Genomic DNA, 17,846 nt, shown 5'->3' on the forward strand with positions numbered 1-17,846 from the left:
TTGGAGCAGAAAGACAATCCCATCATCATGGAGTCCGTTACACACACACTGAGGATGACTGTAAAGGCAAAGAGGTTCTTTTGGGTCTTGAACTGGGAGCTCTGGGAGAAAGCAGGAGCCTTAGCTTCTGACCCATTAGATGGCATTGGTAGATCCAGATTAGGCAAAGGAAGAGACCTGGTATTAAGCTTGATGCAGGAACCAGTAATTCCGCCTCAGGGAAACTGGTTTTGACTCTGGCACTTGAAAAGAGGAACTCTGGGAGCAATACCTTGTTCCCAGCATCTTAAGGTCTGCTTAGCTGTTCTTGTATGGAACCCAGATAAGGAGATCTGTGACTCATGAAACACTGTGTTGAATTATAAATGCAAGTGAATCTGGATACCTTCTCCTTGGAACTGGACTTGTGAATACTGTGAACTGATTCTGCCTTGTCGCATAATTTTGGACATGTTACTAGCGACAGTGGAACTGTTCCTGCTCCATGCCCTGTGGGAGCATATAGTTTGTTGAAGATAACCTGTGCACTATCTATGTCAACTTGCTGTTTAAGAATAAATCCTGTACTGGACCCAGTGTGATCCATAATTCAGTCTAAGAACTTAGCAATGACTGGCCCATACTCTCAGATAACATCCAGCCAGTCTGCAAGGAGGAGAACTGGCTTCAGATGTTGCCTCAACCAGCTCAGTAAGATCCCTTCCAGTGACCCCAGTGAAGACGCTGCCAGCACTGATTCAGGAAGGCACCACATCCAACCACCTACTTCTTTGAGCACCCTGTAGTATAAGGACAGCAATGGCTGAATGACACAATCTGAGTGGAGGGCCTAAAAACTCTTAAGAAAACAGATCCACATTTAAACCAAAAATGTTGGTGACCTCGAAGAAGCCATGCATGCCCAGCACCCTTGTTCAGGCTGAAGCCTCTGAATGCCTGTAGTGCTCTTTGGACAGACGAACCACATCAGTGACAACAATGAGGGACTTCAGGTGACCAGCAGCACCACTTTGCACCGAACCTATCAAATCTGCTCCAACCCCCTTTCACCACATCCACACCGCACAGGAGCACTCATCTCAGGGAGCCATGGACCCGAGATAGAAAGGCCGGGCTGAGGAGTCCTGAGGTTTGCTGGGAAGAAGCTTCCGCCTGACCATTTCTCCTAGTTCACAGTCTGCCTTCTGTGAGGGATTTACTGTTCAGCTGCTGCAGCTTTATCTGAGGATGCAACTTTACTGCAAATCTGCCTGTCGGCCTGCTGGTGCCGTCTAACGAGAAATCCTGTAGGGCGTGGAACACATGCTGTGAGCAGCTTCTGTGCAGTCCTATCATTCTTTCAGAGATTGTAGGGTGGCACTTTTTATTTGAGGTGGATGAAGTCTTGTGCCTCGTGTGTTGTGAAGTATACAGCGTTTGAAACACAATTGTAATCTGTTGACGTTTTGTTGGAAATATTTTTCTGCTGCCAAAATAAATGTGCAGTTCTTGGGACCTTATAAAGTGATGGCTGGTATGTTTTTCCTTTCAGATGAAAAGTATAGGAAAATGTGCACGTGCCTGTCAGGCAGGTCTGGAGATAGATGTCTGACAGTACACTACCTTGGCTCTGGATATATTGGACCCTGTGAGGTGTTCCCTATAAAGTCCTGTAGTATCGTTGTAAAGGCCTAGGCTAAAACACCTTGGTTTTGCTCATAAAGCATGTATTTCGTTTTGGTTGCAGTAGGGGATCCTTTACCTGTCATCTGAAGGACTCAGCAGAAGGTGGCCTGTTGGGTCAGCTGCACTGTAAAAGGAAAGAGAGACAGGAAAGTGGAGTTAGCTCAGATGGAGTGAAGGGTCCGGTTAAAACAGAACATCCTTACCCACTTTACTGCCACATATAGGAAAGGTAATCCATAACGGTTCTGTTTTGATCTGATTCCCTCGCATGGTACTATTTCAGTGTCTGGCAGGGGTCAGTGGGGATCCTGTGAGAGGTATAGATTAATGTCAGCTTTTATTTGCTACCTTAATGCAGCAGGTGAGCACAAACACTTTTTTTTTCTGGTGAGTATTGCAAGGCACAACCTGAGTAATGCAACACCTGAAGCAACTTTTAAACACTCCAAATATGGAGGGGGAAGGGAGGGATTCATGGACCTCGTTGTACCCTCCCGTCTTCCACAGTCCTGTCACCAGAGCAAGGCGCTATGGCCAGCATCCATATCCTCTGTCACCTAGGAGGAAGCCGCAGGGAAAGCCAGTTGCATTGAGATTCCTAGATGTTGACTGGCTCCCATGTGAATTGCTTTCTTTTGAGAATATCTTTCCTACCAAGCCCCTCCTACACTTCCATTATTATGACAGCAAGTGACATATGTGTGTGTGTGTGTGTGCGCACACTAGTTTTTCAGCCATGAAAGCTGTCTCATAGCGGCTCTGTTTAGCCTGCACTAATACACTGGCGGAAGCATATAGACGTACGGTAGAAAGGAAGTCGAGTGTAGGGCTTAGGGCAAGATAGGTTTTCCTTCTCAGCCACCCTTGCCCTAAGGGCCCTCATGAAATTGCTTGAAGAGGGTAGAGTAGCACAGGATAGAGAAGTCTTTGCAGGATTTGGGGTATTTGGGCCACTACATTCAGCATTCACACATTGTGCGTCGCTCACCACTCGCACATCCAGGGGACGGGAGGATTTCCTGTTTCTGCAGGCCTCTTTCCTTTCACAAGGTAGCGTAAGCTCTACATGCAATGCAGCCTATTGCATCCATAGTGTTGTTAGGCTCTTGATGTTATAGAAATCCATTTTGAGGTCCTTCCATCCTTCCCTCTGGTTGGGATATTGAAGACACATTCCATTTTGTCTATGCATGGCCTGCACTGCCTGGTGGGGACATCTGTAGAAAGTGCTTTTCTTCAACCCAACTGAAGGCCACTATGCTTTGAAAAGACCTAGAAATGTGATCATGTACCAGACTCAGCATTTTGACAAGCCCAGGCATGGCATGAGATTTGAGAATCGATATTAGATTTTAATGCCACATAGGCTACTCTAAAGGACACTGAGCTCAGTAGTGCATGTGGATTACTTCTTACTCTGGCAAGCCCTGTGGCATGGTCCCAGGACTTAAAAATGTGTGGCTGCCGCCTTGCTGTTCTCTGCTGTGGCTCTCCTCCTCCTGTCCCATTTCCTCTCTGGTCCTCCTCCTCCTGTCTTTTCCACTCATTCCTCAACCCTTTTCTCCTCCTCCTTTCTCCCTTTCATTCTCTCTGTCCCTTCTACCTCCTCCTCTTCTTTCTTGTTCTTTTTCTCCTCCATCTGTCCCTTGTTCTCTTCTCCACAGCTTCAATAGCACCTCCTCTAGCAGCTCCATCATCTCCATCTTTTAAAAACTCGCAGTGTTTCCTAGCAGATGAATCTGTTAACTCATTGACATTGAGCTAATAAGTTAACAGGTTTGAACTGGGTGTTAAATTTTCAATCTTACCGCCACCTGCTAAATAGCGTGTGGGGGAGAATATACAATGCCATATGGCTGCTAAAGGCTAATTTGATCTCATCATCAACCTTTTCTTCACATACGTTACTGTTCAGCATATATATGCTAATATCTTTTTAGACCGGTTGAGCCTGAATGTTAAGGGTATAGTTTATAGCATGCAGTTTTGCTTTCAGTGCTCTATAGCCTTAATGCATGCACTGAGCTTTAGTACATAGGCCCTTTACTGTTATAAAATGCGGGGTTGGCGCGCAAGGGGGTGCACACTTGTGCATCTTGTGCGCACCGAGCCCTAGGGGAGTCCCAATGGCTTTCCCCATTCCCTCCGAGGCCGCTCCGAAATCGGAGCGGCCTCGGAGGGAACTTTCCTTCCGCCCCACCCACCCCCCAGCCCTACCTAAATCCCCTCCCCACCTTTATTTGTTTTATTTACGCCTGCCTCTGGGCAGACGTAGGTTGTGCGCGCTGGCTAAGTGCCAGCGCGCGATCCCTGGGCCCAGCAGCAGTGGAGAGGCCTCTGGCCACGCCCCCCGGACCGCCCTGGCTCCCCCACACCTCGCCCATTTTTTTCAAGCCCCGGGGCTTGCGCGCTTCGCCGGGCCTGTGCAAAATAGGCTTGGTGCGAGCAGGAGCGGGTTTTCGTGGTTACGTGCAAAATATACGCACATAACCTTTTGAAAATCAGCCCCTATGTGCGCAAAAATGTTTTGTGCAGCTTTTTGTAAATTGAGTTCAGTATTTGTGCTCTATGAGCCAAATGTGCCTAAATAAGGATAATGCAAATAATACCTGGATTTAGAAAGGGTTGAAGGAATTCTTTTAACAAAAATAATTGTCCATTAAGATTTTAGCATATCATTTGTCTTAAACAGAAAACAAATTAAATTTGACTTCATATTTTTTGCTTAAAACATTTTTCTTCAATTTTTTCACCTTTTCTTGTGTGTGCTCTGTTTTGCTGCGTGTGCAGGGTTTATGACCTGTGTGCGCCAGCTACTTTCTCCGGGGGCAAAAAAGGAAAGGATCCTTCCAGGTTCTGGCACACCCTCAGTGCGCACATCTGGCTCCTTGATGCTCAGTGGATGAGGAAGGGCACTGATAACTTTGACTTTCGAAGAAAGCGCTCGAGTAAAAAATTTAGCAAGTAAAATCATCCTATTCCTGGATATAAAGACACGTCAAAACTGAATTTCACAGTCTTTAAAGAATTATGCTCACACTTAGGAGACATGGTCCTACAGTAAGAGAGCTCATCCTATATCACTTATTTTCTAAGCTGGCAGTATCGTAAAGACTGTGTGTGTCACAGGACGTCTGTACATCCCCAGTAGCTTTCACGAGTAGTAAGTGTGTGTTGAAATCATTTAACGCACACCTTCAAATATGTCCTTGGAACAAAAAAAATACAGCTTGACTTTAAAAAAAAAAAAAAAAAAAAAAAAGTTTCTTCCCTGGGTCAGATGGTCTGTGTTGCATGCAGAGCTGGAAGACTCTCATACTTTCTCAGAAAGCTGTAACACGGACTTGTAGATTTCTCATGCTCCTCTGCACTTGCTGCTCTTCAGTTTCCTTTTGATCCATCATCGCTGAAGGATGTGCTACTGACCCATTTTAGTCCTTCAGCCGTTTCATGGAGATCTTTCCCCCTTTTCAGAGCTCTGATATCAATAGTTTTAGACGGGGATTTCTTCTTTCCTCCATCTTGCTCTCAGTAGTAGACTTTTCATCAATTTTTTTCAAGTTTTCTTTGGCGTTTTTTTGGTTTGTTTGTTTTTTTGTCATCGCCGCCTCAGCTGTCTACAAGAATGCAGTCTCCTTCACCGGCCAATTTCTTCTTCAGGTCTTGTCACTAAGATTATTGAATCTGTGGTTCTGAAACAGCTGGCCGAATTCATTCAGGATCATGAGATCCTCAGCCAATTCCAGTTTGGATTTAGATGCTCTTTAAGCAGAGAAATGTTGCTGTTCTTCCTTTTGGGTTCTATCAGGAGAGGGCTTGAATCCTCTCCAGGCTATGTGTTGATCGTGCTGGACGTATCCTCAGCCTTCAGTACAGTCTAACCTAAGATTCTTTTATACCGGCTGAGAGAGGCAGGTATATCAAGCATTGTTTGGAATCTGTTCCAGTCTTATTTATCTGACAGACCAACAATAAGGAAAAATCAGTGAGACCAATTCTGCCTGGTTCCTTGTGTGCACAGGTGTCCCATAAAGCTCAGCACTTTCTGCACTAGTTTTTAATATCTGTTTAGCACTCATCTGTAAGCTAAATCAGTGGCCGCTCTCTGTGAGGGATATCGTATCTATGCTGATTATATATATATATATATATATATATATATATATATATATATATATATATATATATATATATATATAGTTTTACATTCCTCTGGCCCCCTCATGGTCTGATACTATCATGATGATTTTGCTGTCTTTGGCCGCTATTTATTTATTTATTTAGAGCTTTTCTATACCGGCATTCATGATAAAAATCATATCATGCCGGTTTACATGTAACAGGGGTGCAATAACCTTCAACATTTAACAAGTGGAGATGAGCCAAAAGTTACAATAAAACAGGGTTGTGGAACGGTGGGAGGAAGGAGACAAGAGTAAAAGTAACTTTACAGTAGTAATTATTTACATTGTGCTAAAAGGTCTCTTAATAGTTGTTGTGGTGACTCAGTTAGAATCGGGAAAAGCTTGTTTGAATAACCAAGTCTTAAGCCTTTTTCTGAATGTTAATAGACATGGTTCCTGTCTGAGATCAGGGGGTAAGGTATTCCATAGAGAAGGTCCCGCTGTAGAAAAGGCCCGATCTCTGAATGCTAGATGGTGCGTAGATTTGGTTGGGGGGACAAGCAGGGAACTTCTGTAGGCTTCTCTGATGGGTCTGGATGAAGTGCGTAGTCTGAGGGGGGATTTGGAGGTTAAGAGGGGCTTGGGAATGGATGGTTTTATGGATGATGGTGATGGACTTGTGTAGAATCCTGAAGTGAATTGGTAGCCAGTGTAAATTTTTTGAGAATGGGCGAGATGTGGTCTCTTCTTCTGGAGTTTGTCAGGATTCTGGCTGCTGCGTTCTGGAGCATCTGAAGAGATTTGATGGATGATGAGGGGAGACCTAGCAAAATAGAGTTGCAATAATCTATCTTGGAGAATATTACGGCTTGGAGGGCTGATCTGAAATCTTGAAACGATGGCTTACACATAATAAGCTTGCTCTAAATTTGTCAGAGGCAGAAATTGTAGTGATTCAGTATAGTAATGCATTATCATTTCCAACTGTTAGAATTGAAGGTACTGATTTGCCAATCATTTTGCAGGCCCAGACCCCAGAAGTGATGATTGACTCCAATCTATTTTGTATTCCCCAGATAAAGGCAACTGTGAAATCTGGCTTCTACAAACTGTTTGCTACGACCAAACCACTGCAGTTATTGCAAAATGCCGCAGTAAAAGAGATCATATGTCTCCAGTACAGTGTGACCTCCACTGGAGAGTCAAATATAAAATCTCTGTGTCAATACACAAGCTACTGGCTATTACTTCACTTCCCTGAGCAAATGCTATGTTGTGGATATATAATCCTACTAGGACACTTCACTCCTCTCAGAAAGCTTTGTTGAATGTCCCTTCTGATCAGCAGGCAAGGTTTACTGACACTAGAGATTGTGCATTCTCAATTTCAGTGCCTATGTTTTGCAGTTCTCTGCCACAAGAGCTCAGGCTCTTCGAATGTTCAAAGGTATTTAAGAGTTCTCTAAAAACATTCCTGCATTGCATTGATTTTCTTGTAAAGATGATTTGTTATTAGATGTATTATTGTTTTCCTTTATTTGAATTGCATAACCATTCATCTCTTTTTCTGTAAGTAAGGTGACTTCTTGCTTTATTTGATGATATTTAAAAAAAATAAATAAATACATTCCTATTTAGGCAGCTTTTTGCTAATTTGATGGATTGTGCAGCACCATGATTTTAGTGTATCTCTGATTTGTTGGTTTTTAGTGTTGGGTGATATGTATGTTTTTATTGTAAGTCACTATGGGATCCGGCATTGGCGGATATAAATAAGTCAATAAATATTGTGTTCAGTGCCTGCGACTTGGTCAAGGGTTTTTTAAATTGGTAAATCTTTGAAGCCAATGTACTAGAGTATACTACATTAACAGTACTGTTAGTGCGCTTAAGCTAGTTTATGCCGGTGAACAGTGTTGTTAATACACTTAAACTAGCTTGTAATAGCTTTATCACAATCTGATGACATGCAGGAATAGCATTACCTATTAGTGCAACAAAAAAGTGTGTGCACAAAATGCTTCACGGATGCATTAATGCAAAAAAACTTACGGGTAGATTTTCAAAAGCCGGCGCGCCAATACCGGGAGATATGCACGTGGCTCTTACGTGCGGAAGAGCCAGCAAAATAAAAAGGGGTGGGGAATGGGCGGGCCGTGGGCAAGCCGGGACTGCGCCATTAGGCACAGTCCCGCTGAAGCGTGCGCCGGTAGCTGGCCGGCCCGCACAACTTACTACTGCTTGGGAGAGCAGGTAAGTTAAAAAAAAAAAAAGTAGGTAGGTTTTAGGGGTCCTTTATTGGAGCGGACTGGGAGGGACCTGAGGAAATGCCCAATCGTGTCGTCGCACGTTTCTAATAACCCTCCCCCCCCTGCGCACACGATTTGGCACTCGCGCATACATGCGCGCTGATATAAAATTGGGCACATATGTGCGCGCAGGTAGATGATTTTATAACATTCGCATATCGGAGCGCACGTTATAAAATCGGTGCACGCTGAGAACTGCGCCCACACGGAAGCTCGTGCGGTTGTTCTAAAATGTACCTTTTAATTAACTACACCTTGGGAAGGTCTAGTTAAGTTTTTGTGTTACTGTCTGCAGGTCCGCACATACTTGCATGAACATAGTTTATTGGTTGTGGTAATGCGTGCCTCGTTCGATCTCATTAAAATCAATTGTTAATAGTGCAGTAAACACTGGATTTATGTGCACTATCAGCCTATATTAGGGCACTTTAACACAGTGTCGCTTTAATTTGTTTTAAAAATGCCTTTTTTTTTTACTTTAAATTTATTATTTTATCCTCACACCTCTTCCGGGAGGGCATTTCAGGCATCCACCACCCTCTCCATGAAGAAATATTTCTTGAATTGTTCCCCCTGGAGTTTTATTTTGTGATCCCCTAGTTCTACAGTCTCTTTCCAACAGAAAAGGTTTGAAGTTTGTGCATAATTAGTTCCTTTCAAGTATTTACTCTTATCTAGTAATATCTTAACCCTATTGCACCCATGTATTAACTTTTTTGAAGAAAGATAAATGTTCGTTTTACTTCAACCCTACTGATATTCAAGGATTTGTTTTATTGAATTCCTGGTTGGACACCTCACGTATTTTATATTGCATCCACACACAATAAAATAAACTATAAACGTAGATTTACAATCAATGACAATTTCATTCATGATTTGCTTTATAGAATTTAAATCAGGCACATCAGTTTTGGTTTTTCTTATTTATTTGTAATTCTTATTAGCAATTTAAATTTTGGAGCACTTTTGCATGATTTTAGAATTATAAGTTATTTTATTTGTCTGTTTAAAAAGCAGTAAATTGTACATGGTCCTTGAGCTTCTGAAGAAGCATGTGTGTGTGTGTGCATATGAGATGTGTCTGGGATTTTCGGTCTGTCTCTGTCCTGTGCTTAGGATGCTCTTGTGCCTCAGTGCTTTGAACTGGTGATAACACTTTTTGGGGCTCATTTATTAAGGTGGCAATAGACATTCTGGCCTTCCCGTGGGTAAAACGGTATTTTATCTGGGGAAATGGGCTTTCTGATTATTGCTTACCCACAGAGATGCGGGCCTGCACATTTTGCACCAACGTGTGCACTTTCCTCTGCAGGCCGCAGCAGCAGACTTGGGAGTGCTGATAATTGCACTACACACACGGACTTGGCAAAGACAATTACCCATGAAAAAAGCAGATGCAGATCTCTGTGGGTAACGTTTCCTAGGGGAATAGTCAAAGCAAAACTATCAGACTTGTTTTATTTTGAATATTGGTGCAAACCCTATGAAATAAAAGTACATGTGGATTGTGCACCAAAGCACCCAGTTTTGTTTATTCACCCTGAAGGATGTCTCCCATTTTATGTTTGTGGGAAACATGTTTAGTTCATAGGACCCTTTATCTTTGTTAACTTTTGGATACAGTATTTTTGGTTTGAATTCACCAAGAAGGGGAGTTAATGTATTACTGTTACTTCATTCTGAAAGTGACCACCTATCCACCATATTAAGGAAAAATCATTCTGTTGGCCTTCTTGAGCTCCAGTTTATTATCAGGACCAAGGAGGTCTCTGATCCCCCCCCCCCCCCCCCAAGTGGAACACTTGGAAAATGTTCTTTATAACAGCTTTCTGAAACAGTGCGAACTTGCGCTATTGTGTCTTATAAGGGAACTGGAATTCTTGCCCATTCAGAAGAGATCCTTAGATCTATTGGGCAGGAGACCTGCCAATGCCAAAATGTGCTGTATGGAGCAAAGTGGAGCTGCAGGTCGCTGGCACCATTTTGAATTTTGGTGCTGGTGGGGCAGGAGTGATCGGGCATCGTTTCTGCCAGATAGACCTGAAAGTGCACGTAGGTAAAGGAGGGTCTGGGGACACTATTGATAATGCATGTTAATATGTTGAGCACCAAATTCAGCACTTCACGTGTGTTATGCAATAATACACCTTAGCAAATAGGTGGATTGGTCACTTGTGAATGTTGGGTGGTTCAAAGGTGACAAATATAATCCCTCCAGAGCAGCTTAGATGTAGCTTTCATTTCAGTCTTTTTGGCTTGCTTTCTTTCTATTGCAGTTTCTTTGTTGGGATTTTGGGTCACTTGTTGGCCATTTCCTGTTCCACGGGTGTGATCTTTCTCTGTTTCCTGCATGCCTTGATGCCTGCCATCTGTTTCTCTCATAAGGGTAGTGATCTGCAGCCCTGCATTTCTAACAGTGATCACATATTCTACTCGGTTCATTTTTTTTTTTGACACTGTAGGGAGCCTTGACTTTATCGTCTCACCTGCAGGGCTGTCAGAAGGGAAAGGCGAGAGATGGGCAGCTGCCCTGGGCAACACGCTGCTACCATGTCTGTCACTGTGATGGCAGCCAAAGTAAATTCCTGCTCGGCCACTCTGGTGCGACCACATATTAAGAAGGGGGTTGTGTCATCAGAGGATACAATGCCCCCCTCCCCACTGATGGCATCATCAGATAGGACCACCTCCTCAGGCTGGCATTGACATCAAAGGCAGCTCCCTCCTTCCCATGACCACTCAGGGCACTGTTTAGCCGGGTGACAATCCTGCTCACCTCAGTTTCCCCAGGTAGGCCTTGCTTTAGTGGTTTGGCTCTGTCTGTCATACCATTGTATTGTAATTGGTTATTTGATATTTGGTTCTTTTTTTTTCACTGTCAACAGCCTTCCAAGATTCCTTTTGTAATTTAACTTTATTAGATTTTCAAATAAGAAAAATATAATGTGTACAACATAAAATGATCATATAGGTCACAACTCATTCACCCGCTATTAGCTTGGCAGCAGCCAATACTTACCTGTACATCAAAACCAAGTTCAGCAAAAAAAAAAAAAAATCCCAAACCACAAAAACCAATCTAATTCCTTTTCAGTACCTGGCAATTTACAGGGAATCCATGCTGCTAGACATACCATCACTTTGTATTGAAAAAGCACGCCTATTCTGGCTCAGTGGAAGAATCAGTTGTTCAAGCTTGCTCTAATTGAAAAGATCACATATTCTTTAAGGGGGAAAGCTAACAATTATGATGAGATCTGGGGGCAAAAACGGGCTACATAAGATATGAGCCCAGTATATAGGTGGGTTTCAGATTTCTCTCATGTCTTCTCCTTGATCCTCAGATTTCCACCTGTGTGTGGCAGAACCTCCCCCCAGTCTGGCCACCAGATGTCACTGTCCCTGTGTGGAAGACCTAAATATCATGAGTCATCCATTCCCACCTGTAAGTTCTGGATTGGATACTTAAACACTACTTAGCCCAGCCATTTTAGGACACTTTGAGATCAATTTGAGGAAGCCTTTGAACAGTAAGGATGAGGCCTTCCAGCTTCGCCCAGACGGAGTTTCTGTTGGAAGTGACACTTCATTGGTGAACTCCCCCGCCAGAGGGTCCTTCTCCTATTAATTTACAGAAGAGAGGGATTTTTACATCTGATACCCTTTTAGGGCAAAAGGGCCCTCACCAGGGGACCAAAGACCTGTGAGCCTCCTCTAAACCCTAGGTGGGCAAGCACCAGTGATGGATCCTACTGCGAGAGAGAGTGAGGGCAGAAGATGGATCCAGTTTAACATTTGAAGGATTTTTTGGACTTGAACAGACTTGGGGAGGTTTTTGGATTCCCCCCCCCCCCCCCCCCCCAACTGGGATTGCAGTGCTGAGGTATCCTGATTCCACTCGACTTTTCCCCACAAGAAGTCATCCGTTCCCCCCCCCCCCCCCCCCGAAATATCAACTAATCAAGGATGGAAGAACAAGATTGGGAGACCCCAACCGGATCTCCACAACTAAGGGACCCCAGGACGGGCTGGGTGTCCAAAAAGGAGACAGAGTAAGGTAGGACTGTTTTACTGTGAAGTCGGGGGTCCCCTCCACTACGATTCCCGGGCAATGCTTTGTGCATTAATTGTCACATTGGGAGCGCTCTACCCAGGGGTCTGAATAAGACACCTGCCTGGAGAGGAAACTTATTCACCTACCGCCAATTACATGTAAATTCACTCTTCTGGGCAATGGACTTAATGACTTTAAATCAGTAAACTTTATTTTAACACCCAGATCCTGGTCCTGTCTGATTTATCACAGCCTCTCATCTCATGAGATGCACCCGCTGGGAGCAGCATAGCATCGTCTGGGCCAAAAGCGAGAGCTTACCCCCAATAAAAAGGAATCCTCCAGGATTTAGAGTCAAGCATAGGGTGGAATTTGCTACCCCTGAAGAAAAATAAATGTTTGTGTGCCCTTTGGGTCTAAACACCCCGCTAACGGTTACATACACTTTTGATTTGTTTTCATGTATTCGGTGTAAATGAATGCTTACTACCTAAATGTCAACTGTGGAGGTAGATGTTACAAAAAAAACAGTAAAAAAAAAAAAAAAAAAGATTCACCTGCCCATGTCATATAAGTAGTTTGAGAGGTCTCAGTTTTAGTACACATTAGAAGCTATTGAGAGCTGTCCATAATTCAAATGATGTATTCAAAGAAATTTTAATCCTGTCTAATTCTTTGCCTTATATTGTAGTCTCCCAAAAGCCTTTAGGAGAGATGTCCATATATCTAGAAATTTGTCTCCTTTTTCTTGCCTGTTTACAAGAACATAAGAAATTGCCATGCTGGGTCAGACCAGGGTCCATCAAGCCCAGCATCCTGTTTCCAAAAGAGGCCAAACCAGGCCACAAGAACCTGGCAATTACCCAAACACTAAGAAGATCCCATGCTACTACTCCTGGGGGAATTCTGTGCAAAATAATTTAAAATTCTGCGCACAAAAACTTAAAATTCTGCAAACTTTAGATTGGTCAAAATAACAGAATTTACATGACCGTCTTTTTAAGTAATTACATTTTAAATTAATACAAAAAAAGTTATTACTTAAAGATGCAGAATTTTAAATATTTTGAGCAGAATTTCCCTAGAAATTCACTGTAAGAGTGTCCCTTCCACCCGTTCTCCCTACTCCCCTGGCCACTTTGCCCTCTCAGGCCCCAACTCCTCCACCTGCCAGTATCTCTCCCCTCCACCTCTAGGCTCAACCCCTTCCTCTCTATAGCCAGTCCCAGAGTTTGACCCCGTTCTCGGTACTGCCCCTCACACAGACTCCCTCTGTCCCTTCCTCTCTTACACACATGCTCCCTCTCTCTCTAATACACATACACACACCCTCATAAAGGCACACACACACACACACACACACTCCTTCACAATCTCCTCATATAGGCTCCCTCTCTCTGAAACCCACATTCAAGCATTCGCCCCCCACTTTCCTCCCGTGCTCTCTCTCACCTTCCTCTCCCCCACACCTCCTCCCCTCATATAGGCTCCCTCTCTCTGAAACACACTCAAGCATCCCCCTTACTTCCCATGCTCTCTGTCACACCATCCTGCTCTATCTCACTCTCTCCTCCCCCCTCTCTCACACACACACACACACACACACACACACACATTCTCTCTCACCAGGGCCTTCCATCTTCGCCATCAGCGTAGCACACTCCGTTCGCTGCACACGGGGGCCTTCTTTCTTCGCCGTGAGCGGAGCGCACTCCATTCACGGCACACAGGGGCCATCCGTCTTCACCGTGAACGGCGCACCAGGGCCTTCATCTTCGCTGTGAACAGAGTGCGTCCCACGGCACACATGGGATGCGCTCCACAGCATGGAAATTCTGCGCAGGTGAGAATTCTGTGTAGTGCAGAATTCCCCCAGGACTAATGCTACTAATGCCAGTAATAGCAGAGGCCATTCCCTAAGTCAACTTGATTAATAGTAGTTAATGGACTTCTCCTCCAAGAACGTATCCAAACCTATTTTAAACCCAGCTACACTAACTGCACTAACGACATCCTCTGGTAACAAATTCCAGAGCTCAATTGTGCGTTCAGTAAAAAAGAATCTTCTCTGATTGGTCTTAAATGTGCTACTTGCTAACTTCATGGAGTGCCACCTAGTCCTTCTATTATCTGAAAGTGTAAATAACTGATTCACATCTATTCGCTCAAGACCTCTCATGATCTTAAAGACCTCTATCATATCCCCCCTCAGCCCTCTCTTCTCCAAGCTGAACAGCCCTAACCTCTTCAGCCTTTCCTCATAGGGGAGCTGTTCCATCCCCTTTATCATTTTGGTTGCCCTTCTCTGTACCTTCTTCATCGCAACTATATCTTTTTTGAGCTGCAGCGGCCAGAATTGTACACAGTATTCAAGGTGCGGTGTCGCCATGGAGCGATAGAGGCATTATGACATTTTCTGTTTTATTAACCATTCCCTTCTTAATAATTCCTAACATTCTGTTTGCTTTTTTGACTGCTGCAGCACACTGAGCCGACGATTTCAAATTATTATCCACTATGACGTCTTGATCTCTTTCCTGGGTGGTAGCTCCTAATATGGAACCTAACGTTGTGTAACTATAGCAAGGGTTATTTTTCCCTATATGCAACACCTTGCACTTGTCCACATTAAATTTCATCTGCCATTTGGATGCCCAGTCTTCCAGTTTCGCAAGGTCCTCCTGTAATTTATCACAGTCTGCTTGTGATTTAACTATTTTGAATAATTTTGTATCATGTATCAATCTTGGGCCAATATTCCTCCATACTTTCTTTCAGCTCTTTGTCCTTAATCAGAATAGTCTTCTGATTTGGTTTGTCTTTTGCGGGCTTTCAGGGCAGTGCCTTGTATTGCATTAACTCTGGTGACCTTACTCTTAATGGACCTGACTTTCTGTTTTCTCTTCAGCTCATTGTTTCTGGTATTATTCAGCTGTTCAAATAGGGTCTCATCAGAAACAGCTGAATTTTGTAAACACGATCTACTTTCAGATTCCATACTCATTTTGTGGACCTATCAGCACATATGGGACACATTCTGGATTAAAAAAGGATCATATTGTAGTCCAAAATCACATGAGGCAAATAGTACCTTCTGATAGAGGAACAAAGCTGAAATCCAGAAGTCTTATGAGTTCTTCTTTGGTTCTTGAACTGCAGAAAACAGCTGTTTGCTGGCATAGTTCAGTTGCCTTGATTTTAAAAGCAAAACAAGTCATCTTTGGTTTTGGAAATGTATTCCTGTTTTCCCCTCTAGAAAATTCCTTAATTATCCTAGGGCTGATAGCCCTTGTAACCACTTCTTATTCACTGTATCCCTATTGCAAGCCATTGTCAATCTGATGCGCTAGGCTTGAGGACCTGAAATCCTTCCTCACCTGTTGAGAATCACTTCCATTGCTGTTTATGGGGATCCCCTCAGGATGTTTGTTAGGCTGTGGTAGTGTGTTCTGAACCGCTTTTGTCGATTCTGTCCCTCCTGTCCTACCCTCCACATTATCTTTACAAACTGGCTGCTTGAATTGCAAGCAGAATAGACATACTACTGCCTTCTAATTCCTTTACCTCTGGAGTTTTCGGATGCTGAATGATAGGTTTAATCAAAGCAGGAGGGTGCATTTTCAAAAGATCTAGCCTCCTAACGGGCCGATTCAGTAAAGTCCGCGGGAGAGCAGACGAACACCCGCTCTCCCGGCGCGTGATTCTGTATTTAAATTAGGTGGTGCGGTAGAAACAGGGAAAAGGAGGCGCTAGGGACACTAGCGCGTCCCTAGCGCCTCCTTTTGACCCAGCGCGGCGGCTGTCAGCGGGTTTGACAGCCGATGCTCAATTTTGCCGGCATCGGTTCTCGAGCCCGTTGACAGCCACGGGCTCGGAAACCGGACGCTGGCAAAATTGAGTGTCCGGTTTTCGGCCCGACAGCCGCTGGCCCATTTAAAAACATTTTTTTTTTCTTTTTTTTTACCCTTCGGGACCTCAGACTTAATATCGCCATGATTAGCGCCTACCTTTGGGTAGGCGCTAATTTCTGAAAGTAAAATGTGCGGCTTGGCTGTACATTTTACTTTCTGTATCGCGAGGGCATACCTAATAGGACCATCATGCATTTGCATGTTGAGGGCGCTATTAGGTGCCGTGGGTTGGACGCGCGTTTCCGCCCCTTACTGACTAAGGGGTAAGGGAAAACGTGTGTCCAATGGCAGGTACTGTATCAGCCTATTGTTAGGTGCACCTTGGGGGGCCACATGCTAACATGCGGTTGGGTGCACAGTTTTATGCATGGAGTTTACTCCTGATTTCACAAGGAGTTTTGTGTGCACAAAGTAGCACTTCTCCACGGAAATCCCATGCTAATCAAGGCATTCGATATTACCCCCTAATGCTTAACACGTGTTTTCTTAATGCTGAAGATTTAACTCCTAGTCAGAGATGGAGTAATGTTTCTGAAGCTAGTGTTACCCTAATGGGCAAACTCCCAATACATTACATACCATTATCTTACTACATTGGGAGTTAAGGCTTTTTTTTGTTTTTCAGTGTATGAGTAAAGAAAATGTGCTGAAGTTGAGTGGACATTCTTTACTTATGTCTTCCACATCGGGGCCCGTGGAAATTAGATGGCTACATTTTCCAAAGTAAAAAATGTCTGCCCTCTCAACAAAAGTTAGTTGCCTAGATTACTGGTTCCCAAACCTGTCCTGCCAGTTGGGTTTTCAGGATATCCACAATGAATATGCATACGATAAATTTGCATGCCATGCCTCCATAGCCTGCAGATTTTTATCTCATGCACCTTTATTGTGGATATCCTGAAAACCTGACTGGCTGGGGGGTCCCCTAGGGCAGGTTTGGATCCTTTGGCATCCTTTGAAAGATGACTTTAAAAACTTAAAAACTGATATTATTTTATTATCTTTCCAAACTGCGTACTCCAGCAAATTCCAGGCACTGGTGGTGGGAGGACCAGGGTGTGAAATTGGTGCACTTTGAAAATTAGATTTAGGAAATGCAGGGATGTGAAGAAGCCTTAGTTAAAAGATAAGAATAGGGTGCCTCATAAATTACAGTTTTTACATAATCAGTGTGAGAGTTGTAACCTTTGTTAAATTTTCCAGTATCTCCTTTCATGGCACCTGTAGATAAATAGACATTTGAAGGTTCCCTTGGACTCTCTACCACCAGTTGCCAGAGTTTGGGATTTACCTGTAAGCTGTAGACGTGTCCCAGCATTGGATGTTCCTGGCAGATCTGAACTGTCTGCAGACAACTGAGATCTTGCAACCTTTTTTGCGAAACTTGCAGTCAGAGGCAACCACTAGGGTTGTGTTGCTTGTGGCTTTTGCTTTTGAACTGAATAAATGTTGAACCTTAGAAATGTTTTTGAGGTGGTTTCCCTAGGAGCCACCTTTGTGCTTTAGGTTTGCTTGCAAATGGGAAAAAAGGTTGGAGGATGAGAAATATATGTTCCATGAGCCCGATCAGTTTGATTCTTTTTTTTGCAAGCCAGAGCTAAGAGCTAAGACTACCAATTTGTCTGTTCCATAGAGTTTAACATGTTTGGCTCTTAGGGATAGATTTTCAAAACGTACGCACACATGGACGCATGATTTTATAACATGCACATGCGTCAGGGCGCATGTTATAACATTTTGGGTTGGCGCGCGCAAGGGGGGGTATAAATTTGCAAATACG

At 43.7% G+C, this 17,846-nt stretch overlaps 1 protein-coding gene and 1 long non-coding RNA gene across 17 annotated transcripts in view; one reads left to right on the top strand and one right to left on the bottom strand.

Annotated features, from left to right (window-relative positions):
- Nucleotides 1-17,846, top strand: part of SORBS1 (sorbin and SH3 domain containing 1) — a 376,150-nt gene that overhangs the window by 170,999 nt on the left and 187,305 nt on the right. The window lies entirely within an intron of this gene.
- LOC115095471 overlaps nucleotides 1-17,846 on the bottom strand; it is a 131,158-nt gene that overhangs the window by 110,470 nt on the left and 2,842 nt on the right. For all 4 annotated transcript variants that reach the window (XR_003857792.1, XR_003857794.1, XR_003857791.1 and 1 more), the window contains exon 2: nucleotides 1,742-1,789. This is a non-coding gene — a long non-coding RNA (uncharacterized LOC115095471). The remainder of the gene's footprint in view (nucleotides 1-1,741; nucleotides 1,790-17,846) is intronic.

Source organism: Rhinatrema bivittatum, chromosome 7, assembly GCF_901001135.1.
Source record: "Rhinatrema bivittatum chromosome 7, aRhiBiv1.1, whole genome shotgun sequence".
In the NCBI taxonomy this organism is placed as follows: Eukaryota; Metazoa; Chordata; class Amphibia; order Gymnophiona; family Rhinatrematidae; genus Rhinatrema; species Rhinatrema bivittatum.